The sequence below is a fragment of the Protopterus annectens genome, chromosome 6.part0 (assembly GCF_019279795.1).
Source record: "Protopterus annectens isolate FY-2018-M chromosome 6.part0, PAN1.0, whole genome shotgun sequence".
In the NCBI taxonomy this organism is placed as follows: domain Eukaryota; kingdom Metazoa; phylum Chordata; order Ceratodontiformes; family Protopteridae; genus Protopterus; species Protopterus annectens.
In genome coordinates this window covers 1,845,070,990-1,845,084,796 of record NC_056737.1, presented here as the reverse complement: position 1 = coordinate 1,845,084,796, position 13,807 = coordinate 1,845,070,990, and the positions used below count along the sequence as shown (strand labels likewise).

The 13,807-nt window shown below is 42.8% G+C and overlaps 1 protein-coding gene across 3 annotated transcripts in view; it reads left to right on the top strand.

The window, feature by feature from the left end:
• The window catches only part of STAT4 (signal transducer and activator of transcription 4), a 3,571,511-nt gene that overhangs the window by 1,930,823 nt on the left and 1,626,881 nt on the right, over positions 1–13,807 (top strand). The gene's annotated exons all lie outside the window — the stretch shown is intronic.

Below are 13,807 nucleotides of genomic sequence, written 5' to 3'. Positions count from 1 at the left end.
CCCTCCCTCCATCCCCCTTTCTACTCTTTCTCCTTTTATTACCATTCTTCCTTGTTGTTCTCCTTTCCTTACAGGGGACACATTGGTATTTATTTTCCACTGGTGGGATTCTTCCACCAGAACCTGGCCTCCTACTTTGGGGGCTCCTGACAGGTTAGGGCAAGAAAAACTGATGTAATGGCGTCGGCTGCCTTACTTTATACTACTGACGACCTAACGTCAGTCCTTAAGCGACAGCAGCTGACGCGGAAGAAATACGAAGTCTCTGGTATTTGAGCCAGCCGAGGGCTACCCTGGCAGGGATAACCCAAATGTGATGATGGCAACAGTGAATACACTCGAACATCTACATTTATGTTAAGTGTACACAACTGTACTTTCTGTCTGCCTCCCATGCATGTAGCCTGCTTCTTAAGCTCCACATCAAAAGAATACTAAAATCACAAAACAAGCAGTAGCAAATTGTATTCATTACTAGCTTTACAGCACACAGATTCATTGTTACACAGACACACACTCTATCAAATGTTACGGCAACTGGATTTTAACCAGCAATGACACTGTAAAGTAAAAAGCTGAGACTATGATTGTACATGGTGCTTAGGTGGGGAGCCAGTTCATTCTGAAGTTCGTGTAAAACGCAGCTTGGGATGTTGTCTGGTCCCATGGATGTTAGAGACTTTCGAGACCCAACTGTCTTGCACCTTCTGTTTCCCTTCAAGACCAGAGGCTCTACCAGTACTAAAACTAGGGATCTACATTTTTGCAAGCACTTCATTTATTGATTTCTTTTGTTTACCAGGAAAGTCAATCTGGGTGGAAAAAATCTTTTCAACACAGGCCAGAGGAGAAAAGCTCCACAAGATACAGAGAGAAAGTAACATACATACATACATACATATATTGTGTGATGAATTAGTTGAGCATAGTGGTAGCATTGTTACCTCACAGCAAGAGGTTCTCCCGTTCGATTCTTAGCTTGGCTTCTGTGTGGAGTCTGCATGTCCTCCCCGCGGTTGGGTAGCGTTCGAAAGACATGTGTGAGTAAATGGGCGTGCCTTCATTGAAGGTTGGGTGTCAAGCTGGCACCTCGGCATTTCGTAAAAAATCTACTGCCAATCATTAGCAGATTGAAGTTCTTCTGTGGTGACCCCTTACCAGGAAAAAGCCGAAAGACAAACAACAACAACATTATTAAGAAAAAGCAGTGACTGGACATACAATGGTGAGAAAACAGACATTGACAAGATACATATGAATAGTCAGTGTACTCACATATTATAATCATAATGCAGGCAATACAATATCAAAATCATTCAAAGGTAGATCAGGATAAGTGAAATGCATAGATACATACATACATAGTGTGATGAATTGTTTGATCATGCAATATTGAGAATAAAAGCAGTGACCGAATATACAATGATGAGAAAACAAACATTGACAAGATATATATAAATAATCAGTATAGATACGATATTATATTCATAATCCAGGCATTGCATTGATAGGAAAAATCTTTGAAAGGTAGCTCAGAATGTGTATTTAGAAAAGGCAGTAGGAAAGTGAACTTTCTTAATGTAAAGTTGAGGAGAGTGTGGTACACTGTATCTGGCTAAGTAGACATAATAGTACAGGATAAAATACAAGACTATTGGCCAAGTGGTCATTTTAGAGCAAGATTTCACCATATTATGGAGCCTCATCAACGTTAACATTGCTGTGGTCTGAACTGCCTGCTGATCTCAAATAAGGTAAATCTTTATAAGGATTTAGAATTCTAATGTCAGAAGTTAGACCAGTAACTTGGACATCAGTAAGTTCACTGGAATAAACAGGTGGATGCCTAACATGACATCAAAGGTCAGGGGGCATTCCACAGAGAATTACGTGAAAGTGGAAGACTCACACAATGAAAAATAAGAGGAAAAAGGTAAAAATGATTGTAAATCATAAAACGATTCTTGAGAAACCACAGAAGGAACCATTACAGCAATAAAACAACCATGAAGGTAAGCTTTGTTTGTATAACTTGAGCACTAATCCAGGCCATCCTTTTTGGAGAAGGTTCCCCTGCACCCTAGTGGCAGGAATGTGCAGTTAGAACTTGTCTGATTGAAGAATGCTGGAACAGGGCTCAGTTTTGAGCTTTTTTTCCTGGTTAATTGGGTAATTTGATTAAATCAGTTTGCTCATTTTCTATTGTTATATAAAAAAATGCACTTTATTAATCTACTTTTACTGTATTTGTATTTCTTCCTACTTTATTTTGCTTTTGCTGCTTTTTCTTAAAAGTTCTTAATTACATTTATTCTGCTGCATTTATTACTGCTTGTTGGTAGCCTGATTAAATTGTAACTGTTATGCTAAGCCTTCTGTTGAAGCACTTGGGCTTCAGACCAGTTGTTTGACATTAAGAAAGTTTTTGGTCTGCACTGTTGTGGCAGGACAGGTAACTTACATCCTTCTAAGTTAGGAGTTGCTAATTGAAGGCTTGGTGTCTGTTATTCTAAAAGTGTATTAGTTCTGGTTTAAGCACTTGGTCCACGAGGCCAGTTATTTTACATTAAAAAGGTGTGGTCTGCACTCTTGTGGGAGGAAAGAGTAGATTCTGCCCTTCTGAGCTAGGAGTTTCTGGTTAAAGGCTTATTGTGCCTCCTTATTTGAACTGTTTCTTTCTGAAATTGGTACGCCTTGTTTGCTGTAGCACAGACTAAATTCAGACGTGCTGAATCCAGCTTTGTTTGTATAACTTGAGCACTAATCCAGACCATCTTTTTTTGGAAAAGGTTCCCCTGCATCCTAGTGGCAGGAGTGTGCAGTTAGAACTTGTCTGATCGAAGACTGCTTGATCCCTCAGTTTTTAGCTTTTTTATTGGTTAATTGGTTAATTTGTTTAAATCAGTTTGCTCATTTGCCACTGTTATATTAAAAAAAAAATACACTTTATGCATCGCCGCTTAGCTAGGGTTAAACTATTCCTAGTGCCATAAAGTCTGCTCTTCAAAATGTCCCTTAGAACTAGCCAGTTTTTTAGTTTTAGCACTCAAATCTGTTTCTTTGAGTTCAGCACTTGTTCAGAGCTTGTAAGCACTAAATAAGGTACAAATTACGACAGCACTCAACTTTCCTCACTTGTCTAGAGGAAAACAGTTTTTAGTACTTAATAAATATGCACCTATCAAGGCATGTCTAAGGGTCAGCTCCCAGTGTTTTGTCCTGTCTACCTGATGAGTCTGGGCATCTTGTGGCAATGCAGCAATTGCCTCATGTACACAGACAACCCTCTCCTCCTACCACCCAACACTACAACCTCTGTGAGAGATGCACTTATATAGCCAAACTGGAAGCAAAGCTCTCTTCACCCAAGACTGGACTAGACAGTCAAGAGGAGAAGGTGAACACTTGCACCAAACTACACTCATCATATAGTCCCTCAAAACCTACACCACCAAAACACACACATAGAAACACAAAACACACATCTACATTCACTGAGGCTCTCAATAAAAATCTTCTTAAGCAATAGAGACCTCCAAAGCGGAAATGCAAGCAACCTCCACCCCCCAACACAATGCATATGATACACAGCCCACAAACTCAGCGTGCCACTCAACCACAGCCCATAAGGCATAACAATGTACCCAATACTCTAGTCATAGGTGACTCTGTAGTCAGGCGCACTGATGTTCCACTCACCAGGCTAAACAAGGAGAAAGTGACTGTCGGCTGCCTGTCGGGTGCCAGGATCCACCACATAATGCACGCACTCAGGTCACTCCACAACAAGTACAAATATGACTCTGTCACTATCCATATTGGTGTCAATGACCTGAGACATACCTCCCTGGTCCACATGAAAAGAGACATGGAGGAGCTGTCCTATCTTGTAGCCCAGGCAGGTATGACCCTAGCTCTGATTAGCATCCTGCCATCACCCAGAATGATACCACAGTACAAGGACAAAATAATTGACTTCAGCATTTGGCTAAGCTTCTGGTGTCATTCTAAGGGGATCCAGTATCTGTCTGCCTGGGATGACATTATCGACAGACCACGATGCTTTGCCAGAGTTGGCCTGCACCTGTCGCCCTTGGGATTCGGGATACTGGCTAAGGCTCTTGTCACCCCTATAGTGCATTTTTTAGGCAAGGTTCAAGTGACAAATTCACCACCGTAACAGGTACAAGCAAGCAAAAATTGAGGGTAATGCTATTCACTGCTAGAAGTCTAAACCTTAAAATGCATTCACTCGAGGCACTCCTTAGAATGGAGAACATCGACGTCTGTGCAGTGACAGAGACCTAGTTCAAGGCTCCAGAGAGCACCTCTGCATTACCAGGCTATAATTCATTCCACACCTTTCGGCCACCTAACCTGGACCAAACCACTAAAGGCGGAGGCGTGTCCATATTCATTAAGGACATCCACACCTCCAGGCTAGTTGCTCAGCATAATCCATCCGAGATTATCCAAGTGCAACTAACTCTGGGCAAGACTGCAATCCAAATTGTAACTTGCTACAGATCCCCCACCATGCCCCAGGATTCCCACTCCTCATTTCTTGATGCACTGGAAAATATTAGGGTACAACCCAACACCCTAATAATGGGTGATTTCAACTACCCCACCATTAACTGGGAAAACTACTCATGTAGAAACTCTTTTGCTCAACGTTTTCTGGAATTCATAAATTCCAACACCTTGGATCAATTTATTCACACCCCCACCAGGGGCAGCAATATCCTAGACCTGGTCATTACCAACATGGGTGATCGGTGTTCCACACCAGAGATCAATTCCTCGTTGGTCAGTTCTGACCACAAGCTAATCACCCTGGACATCCACATCCCACCCCCACCCCCTATTAGGGAAACCACCGTAAAACATTTTTCCAAAGCCAACTTCACACTTCTTAAGACAGAAGTGACAAACTTCACGACACCCATGCAGATGGACAATAGATGTAGGACTGCTGAATCCTACACAAATGCACTTTATAAACACTTACACGAGTGCATGGACCATGCTATCCCTAAAGGAACCAAGATGCTATCCTCCAAAAAAAGGAAAACAATCTGGTGGTCCCCTGCCATAAATAAACTCTACAACAGAAGAAAGAAAGTGTTGTAAAAAAGAGTAAAATCCCATGATTGGAGGAACTCCCTGGTCAGCCTCAGTAAGAAGCTGAGATTCCTCATAAAATCCTCCAAAGCTAGTTTGAAAACAAAATTGCCACTAATTCTAAAGACAACCACAAAGCATTCTATAGCTATGTCAAGAACTCAATGGCAACACTCTGAACTGCTCTGAGTTACAGCACAATGGCACTAAATATACAGAACCAACTGGTATTGCCAACATCCTGACAGATAAGTTCAGTGCTAACTTTACCCCCCTCTCACCCCCTAAAGGGCCCATCTCTATACTGGAAGAATGCAAAGTTCCTGTAATCACGGCTGCACAGGTAAAAACCACACTCTCTAAAGCTAAGAACACAGCATCTGTGGGACCTGGTAACATCCCAGGCTGCATTCTACACAAACTACAGAATGAACTGGCACCCCATTTAAGCACCATGTTCAATCATAGCTTCACCTCAGGCTTTGTGCCCACCGAATGGCGCATAGTGATGGTTATCCCACTCCACAAATGGGGAGCCACCACGGTTCCTGGGAACTACTGCCCCATTAGCCTAACGAGCCTGGTCTGCAAAGCCATGGAACGTATCATCATGGAACTTATAAACAAAGATATTGGTAATCTCCAAACTCTGGACCCCACCCAGTTCGGGTTTGCAAAAGGCAGATCATGTCTCCTAAACCTGACAGACTTCTGTGAAGCAGTCACCAAAGCTGTAGACGAGGGTAAGGTGGTTCACACAGCCTATCTAGATCTCGCCAAGGCTTTTGATACTATCCCCCACTCTGGAATTATAGATAAACGCACTAAAGTAGGTATAAATCCCTATGTCACAAGATGGGTTGCCAACTGGCTCATTGACAGAACCCACACTATGAAAGTAGCAGACTCCAAATATGACTTCAAACCAGTAATATGTGGAGTACCACAGGGTTCAGTCCTGGGTCCTCTCCTGTTTGGTATCTTCTTTTCTGAAGTACAGGCTAACACAGAAGGTCTTTGGCTAACGATGTTGGCAGATGACTGCAAACTAGGAGCCATAACTGAAACTCTTAACAACGTGGACATCCTGCAAAAGGGCCTCACTGAGACAGATACCTGGTGTCAAAGCCATAGCCTCAAGCTCAATGCCAAAAAGTGCATTGTCATCCCCTTTGTTAAAAACTCTGTACCCATGAGCTTACCACATAGGTGGCGGTCTACTTAACACCGAAAGTGTTTTGAGACCTTGGGACACAGGAGGACAGTAGTCTCTCCTTTGATAATCACATCGCCACAGTAGTCAGGAAATCCTTCTACGTGGGACACCTCATCACCAAAGGTTTCTCATCCAGTAAAAAAGAGTTCATTGTTCCCCTCTACTCGTCACTCATTAGACCCATTAGAGAGTACAATGCTCCTTTTGGTATGTACCTCACAAGACATCTACAACAACTGGAAAGGCCGCAAAAATTCCTCACAAAAAGGATTACCAGCCTCAAACAGATGCCCTATGCAGACTATCTAAAAAAACTCCAGCTTTACTCTGTCGCATATCGCCTACTCAGAGGCGATCTCTGCCTAACATACAAAGCTATGTCAAACCCAGAGCTGTTGGACGTGCTCCTCTTAAAGAAATCCCAATCCCTCCAAGTGCCATGCTCTAGGGACCTAAACCGTGTCACCACAATAAACAGAACATGCTGGAGGAATAGATTCCTGTCCCATAGATTTCCCATACTCTGGAACAAACTACCTATTTATTAAAGCTCCTCATTAGCACTCTTCAAGAAAAATCTTGATGATTGGATGGGAAATAGGAAATTCACTCCGGGGATCACCTCAGGGGCACAGGAAAATTATTTTCTTGGGTGGCGAAAGCCAGGGTACCTTTTTGGCTAGGCTTATATAGGCCCTAGGGCCAATAGCCTAGTACCTACCTATGAAGAATAGTGACAAATCACTTTAAAGGTAGTACCACAATCATGTGGTATTTAAACAGAGAGGGAGAAGGTCATATTGCCTATGTAGTCTGGCGGTGACGGCTTGGAAGTTAACTGTTCATCATTCATTAACCTTCCAAGCTTCTTAAATTCTGTCAGAGCAAAACATAGTGGCAGACAAGCTGAGCAGGATCAGGACAGACCCTCATGAATGGAAATTGAACAAGGGAGTCTTCAAGGAACTGATTCAGTTGTGGGGAATGCCTCAAATAAATCTGTTCTCTTCTTTTCAAAACAGGCAACTAAAATTTTGCTGTGGAGTTCCTTGGAAGGGAATGTTTCTGTGTGCATTTCTAATCTTTCCACTGATATCCAGGGTAATTCTGAAGATTCAAAAGTATACTCCAAACATAATTTTGGTGACACCCTGTTCACCCAGGCAACATTGTATGTGATATTGTCAATCTCACCTTTATTTTCACTTGTGAGTTGGATCCGATGCGTCGGCTCCATCTCTGCCATTTCTCCAGCTCGAGGTCTTCAGCAAAGCCCGTAGGCGTTGTTCTTTACCCATAATGCAACCTCGTAGTTACCTCAGATCTCATTTGCTGTGCAGTGAAGAGGTTCATCATCTATAGCTCTGGGCTAAGTACATAGCTTTTTGACTACTTTATTTAGTACAATATTATCCTTCTCTTTTAATTCTAAAACCATTTAATTTAGTTCTATATTTTTCTTCTTTACCCAGCTCTTTCCCTTATTAGATGTCCGTTATAGTTAGTGGGCATTTAGAAATGTCCGTTTTAGTTAGAGGATATTCCTTATATTCTGTCTTTATCTTCTTTTATATAAAAAAAACAGACATTTTTTAGTATTAGTATATTTCTATTTTTTTATTTAAAATTAGAGTTTCTAGATTCTTGTTTTTGTGTGTGTGTGTGTGTTGAAGTCCGTTTAAGTTAGAGGACTTGCTCATCACTTGGAATGACTGCGTATTTTTGTCCTAATCATGTCTCAGAAACAGGAAAGCAAGCCTTTGGGCTTCAAAAAATGTGAAAAATGCAGTAAGAAGATGCCCCTCAGTGATTCACACACTCTGTGTGTATTTTTTTGGGCCTCTTCATCTGCAGGTGTCTTGTTCCATTTGCCACAGTTTCAACCAGCGGGCATTAATGGAATGTAAAAAACTGATTTTGAAAGGCCTTTTGAAATCGCCTTTCTCTGAGGCTATATCTCCCAAATCTTCCAATAAACCAACTAAAAGACCATCATTGGAGCCAAGATTCTCATCATAACCGAAGCAGAGGGCTCCGAAGTTGACAGATCCAAAGGGGAGCTAACATCTCCTCCTTGTTCCAAAACTCCCTCGGAGCGGGGAATTTCATTGGTGGTGACTACTTCCAGTCAACATAGACATAGGAGCCAATCTCCTATTGAGAAGATTTATTCTCGGCTCCCTTCTCCACTATTAGGTACATCAAGATCACCTACCCTGTCCACTAGGTCTACCAGGAGTTTATGTGATGAAGACGTGGATAGGGTTGTAGAAAGACTTTTAAAGACACCTGCTTTGGCCAAACTACTACTGGATCTGAGCCTAAAGAAATCGGGTCAGACTCAAACCCCCTCTTATGTTACAGTTCCTCCTCCGATCCATCCCCCTGCTTCAGAGCTGGAAGATTCCAATATCCAGGTTGTGTGGTGTCGGGTCCAGGACCCATACCTTCCTTGGATCCAGTATTGGCCCCGAGTGTCTCTATGCCTTTTGAGCAGAAGATCTCTAGGAGCCAACACTCCCCTGTTGGATCTGCAGAGACTTTTTGGATCTCTTCAGATCCAGCTATGTCTCTGGGGGCCTTAGCACCGGTGAGTTCGGCTCCTACCTCTACTTTGGAGCTACTCTTCTCTGCTCCGGAGATTCCTTTGGCTCCATCTGTCAGATCTTGGGAGTTCTTCGAAGTGGGGAGGGACTGCCATCAAGGCAATGAGGAGGACTTTGACTACTTCCCAGTCTGGAGCACAGTCTATTTCGGTTCTTCCTTCCTCTTCAGTCATGGTGTCTTTGTCTTTTCACTGGCCCTCTCCACAGGTCCGCAGAGACATTAGGCCTCAGAATGTACCTCACGGTACTGCCCCCTCTTCCGAAATCTCTCCAGAGTATCCCACTGAAGAGGTCCCTTGGAAGAGGACATGCAAGAGGAAACATCTTGACTCACCGGAAGAGTCTATCACATCTGACACTGACCTCGATGAAGCAGAAGGGTCCCCACGATCACCTCCTGAAGATGTCTCCGTTAGAGACATCCTAGAAATATTCAGAGAGGTGATTGGCAATCCTCCACCCCTTTGGCTGAGGAGTCGGTCTTCCTGAAGATCTATGCATCTTGCCCATCAATGTCTTGGGTGACTCTTCCATTCAATGAGCTTGTGGAATTAATCTCTTGAAGGCTTGGGAGACTCCAGACACCATAGACCCTACTCCTAGGAGGCCAAATAAGTACATCACTGCCCCAAAAGAAAAAAACTTTCTAACTAAGGGTGTATGGGTTGATGCCATGGTTGTGGCGGCAGCCACCAGGAAGGAACTCTCTGAAACTAGTTCCTTTATCCATCCTTCTAATAAGGACTCTTGGACTATGGATAGGTATAGAAAGTGCATCTTCTCATCGGTGACCTTTGCTTTGCGGGCTCCGAATTATCTCACTCACTTCACTAGACTACAGAGGGACCTGATTAAAGAGTTATCACACTCCCTCCAAGGGGCTGTAGCTGATGCAGAAACAGAGAAAATCAATGCTCAGCTTGCCACCTTGAATTCAGTTGTCAACTCGTCCATGAGACTCATTTCTTATACAGCAGATGGAACAAATAGGGCAGCAGGCTCAGGTATCTGTCTTAAGAGGCAGGCCTGGATGCACCTTTACAATTTCGTAGAGCCTTCAAGTCCTCCTTCATTAATGCCCCTTTTGATGAATCCTCCCTTTTTGGACCAAAAGTGAAGGAAATGCTCACCAGGTGTGAACAAGAGGGCAAGACCTTGTCTGCAGTTGGAGTGTGTTTTTCCACTCTTCCCAGGGGTCAGAAAGATATTAGGAAAATGTGGTTCAGAAAATCTCAGCTCTCTTACCAAGACACACAAGGTGAAAGTTCCTCCAGAGGAAGAGGGGGTACAGTAACAGAAGACACCATCCTTGTGGAAGAGGAGGCCCACAAAACCAAGGCTCCAGAGAATCTTTCTTTGGCAGACTCTTCCAACGCTCCTGAAGGAGTGCCCGGTTGCTTGCCTCTCTAGGCAGTCAGGGATTGATTGTCCTTGCACCAAGAAACCTGGCTAAAGATAAATGACAAGTGGGTGCAGGGCATAATATCTAGAGGATACATAATTCTCTTCTCTCTTCCTATCTCCAAAAACAAAGTGGTTCCAGATGTTCCACATAGTCAAAAGAAACAGGCAACTATAGAAATTCGAAAGTTGCTAAGAAAAAGTGTCATCCAAGAAGTCCCTGCAGACCAGAGAGGATCCAGAACCTACACAAGATCTTTTTAGTTCCGAAGAGGACAGGGGACTGGAGGCCCATTTTGGACTTCGGCAGTCTGAAGAAAATCAGTAAAAAAGAACAAGTTTCGGATGGTGACACTGCTGTTAATACTTCCAATTCTGGAAAAAGACAATTGAATGTGCTCTGTAGACCTTCAGGCCAACTACTACCATATTCGAATAGATAGGCGGTCCAGAAGGTATTTGAGCTTCCGGCTAGGAGCCAGTCACTTTGAGTTTTGAGCTCTGCCCTTTGGTCTCACTACATCCCCAGAGTTTTCACCAAATGTAAGGCAATAGTAGTGGCCCACCTGAGGCACAAAGGATTCCATGTGTTTCCATACCTGGACAACTGACTGGCTCATAACCGCCCCGGCCAGGCATCATTTACTCCAATCAAGAAATTGCATCCTTCAACTCTGCTCCTGTGTTGGCATTACCATGAATTACGAAAAATCTGCGCTAGAGCCATCTCAAGCTTTAGTGTTCATAGGAGCAGAGATAAACACTACCACTCAAATAGCAAGACTTCCACAAGGCAGGGTAGACGACCTCCGTCATTTTGTCAGAATACTAATAAGTTGAAAGCCACAGCAAAACTAGTTCTTCAGGTCCTAGGGAAAATAGCTGCACCCATCGTACTAATTCCTCTAGCTCATCTCCACATGAGGGTTCTCCAGTGGATGCTATTTGAACAGTTTTCAATCTTGGAACTTCCAATGTCTCACAAAATTATGATAACCAATGCCTGCAAAAAAGATCTCCAATGGTGGATTCACTGACCTTTAATACCTCAAGGCTGTCCCTTCATTCCTCCTCATCCTCTGGCCACTGTGACAACGGATGCTTCCCAGATAGGGTGTGGGGAGGCATTTTCTCTGGAAGACAGTTCAAGGCATCGGGCAAGATCATGTGAGGCTTACTTGCATATAAATGTCCTAGAGATGAGGGCAGTGCTTTTAGTGTTGCAAGCATTCCAGGACTCTCTCCCTCTAGGAACAATAGCGATCCAGACGGACAACATGTACGTAGTGTGGTATATAAACAAATGGGGGGAACCAGATCGTACCCTCTTTGTCGAGAAGCTGTCAGGTTCTGGCATTGGATGATAGCCTACTACTGCTTTCTGATAGCAGTGCACATCCCGGAGAAATCCAGTGTTATTGCAGACAAGCTGAGCAAGGCCATTCCGTGGCCTCACTAGTGGTCCCTCAATCAGAAAGTTACAGAAATGATCTTTCGGAAATGGGGTCAGCCATGCTGTGATCTTTTTGCATCACCCATAAATGCCAAGTCCAGCAACTACTTTGTCCTGATCCCTCCTACAGGGGAGTCACCAAGGGATGCATTTGCTCACGATTGGCTCCCAGGACTTCTTTACGCTTTTCCCCCGATTTCACTAATATCAAAGTTTTTACAGTAAGCAAGCTTGCTGGAGACATCCATTATCTTAATTGCTCCCTACTGGCCTCATCAAATCTGGTTCCCCTTTCTTCAGCCTCATCTTCGAGACAAACCCTGGATTCTGAACCCAGTTCCAGATGATCTGACACACCCATCAGGAATGGTTCATCCCAACCTAGACACCCTAAAGTTGACAGCTTGGCTGCTCCAGTTCCCCTAATTCCCAGGTTTCCATCTCTCTCCTCCCCAGTCAAGCATATTATATTATCATCTCATAAATCATCTACTCAAAAACAATACAAAAGCAAATGGAAGAAGTTTGTTGTATGGGCAAACTGTAAAAAAGATAGATCCTTTTACAACACCAGTTTATTCTGTTTTACATTTTCTGTCAGAGATCTTCAATGATGGGTCAGAGGCAGCTTCAGTTAAAGTTCAACTAGCTGAGATCTCTGATTTTCATATAGGAGAAAATGACTGTCCTATCATGTCACAAAAACTTTGCAAAGCATTTTTGAAGGGCACTGTTATGTTAAGACCTCCATCTTAAGCATAGAGCACCCCCTTGGGATCTCAATTTCATTCTGTCTAATATTATATTTCCTCCTTTTGAGCCCTCAGCTACATGTGACTTGAATATCTCTCATGGAAAACGCTGTTCTTGGTAGCTATTACTTCAGCCAGACGGGTATCTGAGTTGCATGCCTTGTCCACAAAACTTCCATATCTAATCTGCCATAAAGACAGATTGTTGTTGCGCACTAATCCATCCTGTCTACCCAAGGTTGTGATGGAAATACCCTTAACCAATCTATAGACCTTACACTTTTTTTTCCCAACTTCCAAAATAAAGGAGAGTATTCCTTGCATCTCCTAGATGTTCACAGACAGTTACGTTTCTGTTTACATAGAACTTTGGAATTCAGGAAATCAGATTAGCTTTTTGTTTCATATTCTGAGACAAGGAAAGGTCAACCAGTTTCAAAAGTCACATTATCTAAATGGCTGTTATTGTTATGCATATCCCACATTTACATTTCTAAAAACAAACCCCTCCCAAATGTTGTTAAAGTTCATTCCACTAGATCTGTGGCCACGTCTGCAGCTTTTAGTGCCAGTCTACCACTGGAAAATATCTGTGCTGCAGCTACTTGGGCAAAACTTCATGCCTTTATCACTCATTATAAAGTGGATTTGGCCTCTAGGAGTAGAGCTTCCTTTGGTTCTACGGTTCTGAGGAATATTCTCCCATGAGCCACCCGAGAGTTTAATTGCTTGGGAGGCGGTCCCACAAGTGAGAATAAAGGCGAGATTGACAACATCACATATGTTCTTACTATAACGTTCCATGTGTGTTGTCCATCTTGTCCTTTATTCTCACAACCCTCCCTCCTTGCCCCCTGCCTATACTCCTGGTAGACTGAATAACACAATAGGGATTCAACAGGATCATATAGCCTTAGAGAATATACCCTTTCAGTCTAATACTAATTCATACCAGTATGTATTGGTATTCATATATACTATATATATATATATATATATATATATAGATATATATAGATATATATAGATATATATAGATATATATAGATATATATCAGGAAACTGCTATTATCTAAGTTCTTCCATGTACTGCTGGGGGCAAACAAGATCTGAGGTAACTACAAGGTTATGTTATGGGTAAAGAATGAGGCCCACAAACTTTGCTGAAGACCTCGAGCTGGAGAAATGGCCGAAATGGATCCAACCCACAAGTGAGAATAAAGGAGGAGATGGACAACACATGGAACGTTATGCT